Genomic DNA, 6,441 nt, shown 5'->3' with positions numbered 1-6,441 from the left:
GCTGGCGGCCTGGTAGCCTGCTGGGCCGAGGCCCAATTGGGGGGGGGGTTGCTTTCTCTTTTTTAGTTTTGTTTTCTGTTTTCTTTTCTTTATATATTTTCTTTTCTATTTTATTCATTTAATTCCTGTTTTATAAAATATAAATACAACTCCTAAATTAATGTTATAATTTATTCTACTGCCCCAAAAAGTTTGACACCTAATTAAAATAGTTTGCATTATTATTATTTTTAAAAGGCATTTAATTAATTGTCATAGCTGCTGTTTTAATTACTTTAGAGCCTTTAAACATTTTATAAAATTGTGGTTTCTCCACAATAATTACCTATGCATTATTTGGCAACACCCGAACATTTTAGTTTTAATATTTGAAAATCTTTACCGTTTGACTTTATTTTAAGTTTGAATTTCGAATCGATTTTGAACTAACACGAGATTAACAATAGTAACCATGGTGACGTGGCATCATTAACGTGGGATTACTGTAGCATAATTATCCGGGCGTCACAATTCTCCTCTACTACAAGAAATCTCGTCCCGAGATTTAAGATGGGAGTAAGGGGGAAGGGATTTTGTTACGAAATTCTAACGGGTCTTCTCAGTGTTGGTTGCTCTTCTCGAAGAGGTCGATACGTTACATTGACGTCTTCAGTTTCCTGCTTCAGGTCATCATGATGAAGCTGGCATCCTTTCTTCGGGAACTCCATCGTACTTACGAAGGACAAGGGGTAACTTCGGAATAACAGACCTCTGAACGGTTGACTATCTGGTTGATAACATCGGGGAAGGTGGCGGAAAGTAACTCTCGAATGGAAATTTAAGACAATATCGAGAGCAAAGTAAGGAGGTATCATGGGGAAGTTTTGAGCGGGCAGGAAATCGTTCGATGCCTGAAGGGTTCAGAGCAACGGGAATAAGTATTGTGTCTGATACCAAAATTGATGATCTTCACGAAAGGTGGCACGTGAATTACATACGAAGCCAAACGTGAGAAATAACCTTGGGAACAGGGGGTGTACAAGAGAGTCAGGTTTCGATCCTGTGGAACTGTGGGTTATGGGCCCACCATGTGGGTTTTTTTAGGAGTAGTGACATCTTGCATGGTCATGATAGCAAGGCATGTCAGAGAGTACCCTGTCAGTTATGTCGGCAACACGTTGGTACCAAGGGCGAGGGACGAAGAGAACCATTTTCCTGCTCATTGAAACGAGGCGGACCAATAGGCAAGTTCTCATCCATCGATGGCTACCGAAATGTCCTCAACAAAAGTAACAGGGTCTACTGAGAGAGTGGTACAACGAGGTGCTCAACTAAGCAGGGAATTATCTCTGCTCAGCTAAGTCAGATTATAAGAAAGGTTAAACAAAACAATGGAAAGGAAAATATGATTATCAGAGTAAACAGAACAATGGAAAGGAAAATGTGTTTAAACACATATTTCAGGGGTATAACCTTCCCAAGGTCAAGCAGAGCATGATATCCACGACAGGATATAATGTAGAAAACCCTTTAGGTAAGGGAGAGAAATTTCATGACATTACCCATACAATGGTGTCTGGATAATTGAGCAGGAAACAATTAGCTTTGGGCTTCAAATGTTCCTGTTGAAAATCAGAGTACCATAGACATGCTTCGAGATAGCATTGACATGGTCAACAGGCAAAGATCAGAATTTGGAAACAAAAAGGATCCATCAGGAACAACTTATAGAATAAGTCTTACAATTTCCTCATGGAAGAATAGCTAACCTTGCTAAAAAGGAAAACTTATAACAATAGGTCCTCCGGCCAGGTGCGCTATGCATGACATAACCTTACCGGGTCATATAAAGACCAACATTATAACTCTTGGAAATATGTTCCAACCATCACATCTGACCGAGATTCAGATCTGATTGGTGTCACGATACCTCAGGCTTAGGATGCCTGAGAAGAAAAGGAGCAGCACAATTTGATGGGATGACATTGTAAGATTCTCGGGAAATGAACTATGAAAGCAAGTTCCGAAACAAGAGTTCATCATTAAACCAAGGAGAGGGTTAGGAGGTGGCTGATGGACTCAGCGACATTCCATTGAGATTTCCAAAAGATGGATTTCCACAATTATGTGTACAAGGAGATAGCTTTTGTCAGTTCAAATGATATAATGAGGTATGCTCGAGGAAACATACGCGATTGAACATTGGTTGACGGTGCACCCGAAATATGGGCTAGGCAGCACAATCAATGTTCGAATGATAATTCAATAAGCCATAGACGTAGAATGAAACTATAGACCAATAACTTCAAAGCAATAGGGTTGCTAGAAGTTTAGAATTTACACATCACAAACCACTTGTGGGTACCCCGGTTGGAATCAACACGAGGACCAAGAAAGAATGGTGATGGTGAGAAGTATCATTATAGCAAGAATTCTTAAGAGGTGGAGCAATCCTCACAACATTCTTGAGATCAAAGATGGTAATACTCCGCGGTAGAACTTAACATAAGTTGGATAGCAAGGAAATCAAGGTACAACACAAAACACGAACAAGTTTGTGTTGAATGGAAGGCAATAAAATGGTCGATGATAAAACAAATCATCGAGGGCAAGGATGGTATTTCTCATCCAGAATTCGATAGATATCTTGGAAGAGCTCAGAATGTTGATGATGTTCACGACACATTTGTAGCGAGAATTTATGAAGAGGTAATCGATCGGCGATGACATCAAGTCAAAGGAATGATGAAGCGAAAGGTTATTGGAACTAGGGGTACGACACAAACTCGAAATCAAGCTTGTTGTTCAAGGCTAAATGATATGGTAAGGAAAATCGACGTAAGCTTAGCTCATCATCGAAGTGGTGCTCCAAGAATAAGGACCAGGTAGCACAGTTAAAGTCACCACGACAATGATATAGCCATACAGGCTAGGAATGGCGTGATCGGGTACAAACTCGTACTTAAAGAAGATTATCAAGTGTCGTTGAATCGTAGTGCGGACTCGATTCAGTTTTCGGTGTCCTTGAGGGGTTCTAACAACTCAGAACCCGTTGGAAGAATGGAATCGTCAAGAATATTAGTTGATGAATAACTCATAAGAAGTTATGTTGCTCGTGATAATCTCGAGATACCAGGGGGTAATACTCGACGACAGATCAAAGTAGAGGTTAGATTGGGTTTTGCTCTGCAGAAGTCAAGTGCTTAAACTTGCACGAGAAATGGTGTTTAAAGGAGAACGTGGTCGGAACCACAATTGCAAAAGGCCAGATCCCAGATATAAGATGAACTTATACCAAGGGAATAATTAATTTAAGAAAAGCTTTAATGATAAGATCTACATCGTGTCCATGGGCATGAACGCAAAGTTCAAGGTCGACTCCCACTTCTTCAATGCATAACATTTCATTCACTTCTCGCGTTTGATGAAGTTGCAGTGTTGAAAAATTTTATCTGGCAAAATACCAGAAGAGTATGACTCATGAAAACTTTCGAGTTCACACATATTATGAAAGGCATAGGTTCAACCCATTGGGGCATCGTGGAAACATATACCACAAGCTTCAGGGGTAAATAACTCAAGCTCGATAGTAGAGCATGGGTGTCAAAACGAGAGGATACAATTTACTAAAGGCATTATGTGTCAGGGAAAGAACTCACAAGGTGATTAAATATGAGGGCACTGTCGGATAATAATCTAACAAAGGATTTGGTGGTCCACAAGGGATCAGATGTGAGCATCGATACTCAACTAGAGGAAGAAAGAATGCAAGGGAATCAGATTATAGAAACAACTGGCTAACTCAAAGCTCAAATGCAAAGGAATTATGATTTCCAAATCAAGGGATCAGAAGCAAACGCTCTGATTAAGGATGGATAAGTTGAATAGCCTCAGGGGTACAATCGATGGCAATTTGATTGGTCGATACCAGCTCATGTTTAAAATGACGTTTGAGCCAGAAGGAAGAATTCTAGGATCTGATTGAGGACTGCGAGAATTCGCAACATATTGAATCAACGGACTCAAAATGATAATGACAAGAGATGCCAATAAGATTACGAGACTTAAGATTAATCATAATGCAAGTAAGCAAGAATTTCAAGAGCAAAAAGGCTCCTGAAGATTTTCAGAAGATCGAATGGTATTTTGAACACTTTTGTGGAATACTTGAGTCAACTCGGGATGAGCGGATACTCAGTAAGTGCGAGAATTATCCGTAGGGGAATTCAGGTGACAAAGAACTGCAAGGCAGTAGGCACAAAATATTCTCGGAACAATAGAGAGGATTTCAGGGTATCTTGTAATAACAAGATCAACTGGGAATAAGAGTAAGAATGACGAGTGTATGTATTTATCCATAGGGATAGATCAGTGGTAGGGAATTGCAAAAGCAACGAGCACAAAGTCTCGAAAGAGTATCGGGGAGTAACTTCGAAATCTTCTGGTGCAGTAGGCGATTATCTGTGATAAGGGGCTCTCCGGGAGAAAGTATTTACGAGAACCTACAGTTAGTCTTTTTAGCAAAATCATTTAACCCGAATAGGAGAGAGATCAGAGTCCCAGAGTAAAGGTCGAGGAGTAAAAGATCCTAGTACCACCCAATGGCGACGTGGGCCCGTAAGACACACAGCCATGTTAGTAAAAACTTTTCCAATGACTAGACTCGACTTCGGCCAAGGAGTTGGAAAGGGGGATTCCTACAGGCAGTCGGCTCTGATACCAACTTGTGACGCCCCCACATTTGACCGTACAGTAATCATGCACGCAAATGTGTACGATCAAGATTAAGGATTCACGGGAAGATATCACAACAAAACTCTACAACATAAATAAGTCATACAAGCATCATAATACAAGCCAGGGGCCTCGAGGGCTCGAATACAAGTGCTCGATCATAGACGAGTCAGCAGAAGCAACAATATCTGAGTACAGACATAAGTTAAACAAGTTTGCCTTAATAAGGCTAGCACAAAACTAGCAACGATCGAAAAGGCAAGGCCTCCTGCCTGGGACCTCCTAACTACTCCTCGAAGCCGAACTCCTCGTAGAATCATCCTCTGGGATCTCTAGCTCCTGGACTCCAGCATCTGGTTGCGACAATCAGGTATAGAAAGGGGAAAAGAGGGAGAAAAGCAACCGTGAGTACTCATCCAAAGTACTCGCAAGCAAGGAGCTACACTACATATGCATGGGTATATGTGTAAAGGGTCATATCGGTGGACTGAACTGCAGAATGCCAGAAGAAGAGGGGGATAGCTAATCCTGTCGAAGACTACGCTTCTGGCAGCCTCCATCTTGCAGCATGTAGAAGAGAGTAGATTGTAGTCCTCCAAGTAGCATCGCATAGCATAATCCTACCCGGCGATCCCCTCCTCGTCGCCCTGTTAGAGAGCGATCACCGGGTTATATCTGGCACTTGTAAGGGTGTGTTTTATTAAGTATCCAGTTCTAGTTGTCATAAGGTCAAGGTACAACTCCGGGTCGTCCTTTTACCGAGGGACACAGCTATTCGAATAGATAAACTTCCCTGCAGGGGTGCACCACATAACCCAACACGCTCGATCCCATTTGGCCGGACACACTTTTCTGGGTCATGCCCGGCCTCGGAAGATCAACACATCGCAGCCCCACCTAGGCTCAACAGAGAGGTCAACACGCCGGTCTAAATCCTATGCGCGCAGGGGTCTGGGCCCATCGCCCATTGCACACCTGCACGTTGCGAGGGCGGCCGGAAGAAGACCTAGCCTAGCAGGCGTTCCAGTCCAATCCGGCGCGCACCGCTCCGTCGCTGGCGTCAAGAAGAACTTCGGCTGATACCACGACGTCGAGTTCCCATAACTATTCCCGCGTAGCTGGTTAGTGCGTATAGACCAAATGGCCAGACTCAGATCAAATACCAAGAACTCGTTAAGCGTGTTAAGTATCCGCGAACGCCGACCAGGGCTAGGCCCACCTCTCTCCTAGGTGGTCTCAACCTGCCCTGTCGCTTTGCCACAAAGTAACAGTCGGGGGCCGTCAGGAACCCAGGCCCACCTCTACCGGGATGGAACCACCTGTCCTTTCAGCCCCCTCATCAGAATCACTTGCGAGTACTCCTTGAGCCGACCCGACTTTAGTCACCACATGTATCATGTATAACGTATATAGTATATACCCGTGATGACCTCCCGCAATGATCACGGCCCAGTAGTATAGCATGGCAGACAGACAAGAATGTAGGGCCACCGATGGAACACTAGCATCCTATACTAAGCAGCAGGATAGCAGGTAAGGGTAACAACTGTAGCAACAATGACAGGCTATGCATCAGGACAGGATTAACGGAAAGTAGTAACATGCTACACTACTCTAATGCAAGCAGTATAGAGAAGAATAGGCGATATCTGGTGATCAAGGGGGGGCTTGCCTGATTGCTCTGGCAAGTAGGAGGGATCGTCAACTCCGTAGTCGAGCTGGATAGCA

Source organism: Triticum aestivum, chromosome 7D, assembly GCF_018294505.1.
Source record: "Triticum aestivum cultivar Chinese Spring chromosome 7D, IWGSC CS RefSeq v2.1, whole genome shotgun sequence".
In the NCBI taxonomy this organism is placed as follows: domain Eukaryota; kingdom Viridiplantae; phylum Streptophyta; class Magnoliopsida; order Poales; family Poaceae; genus Triticum; species Triticum aestivum.
This window is presented reverse-complemented; position numbering follows the sequence as displayed.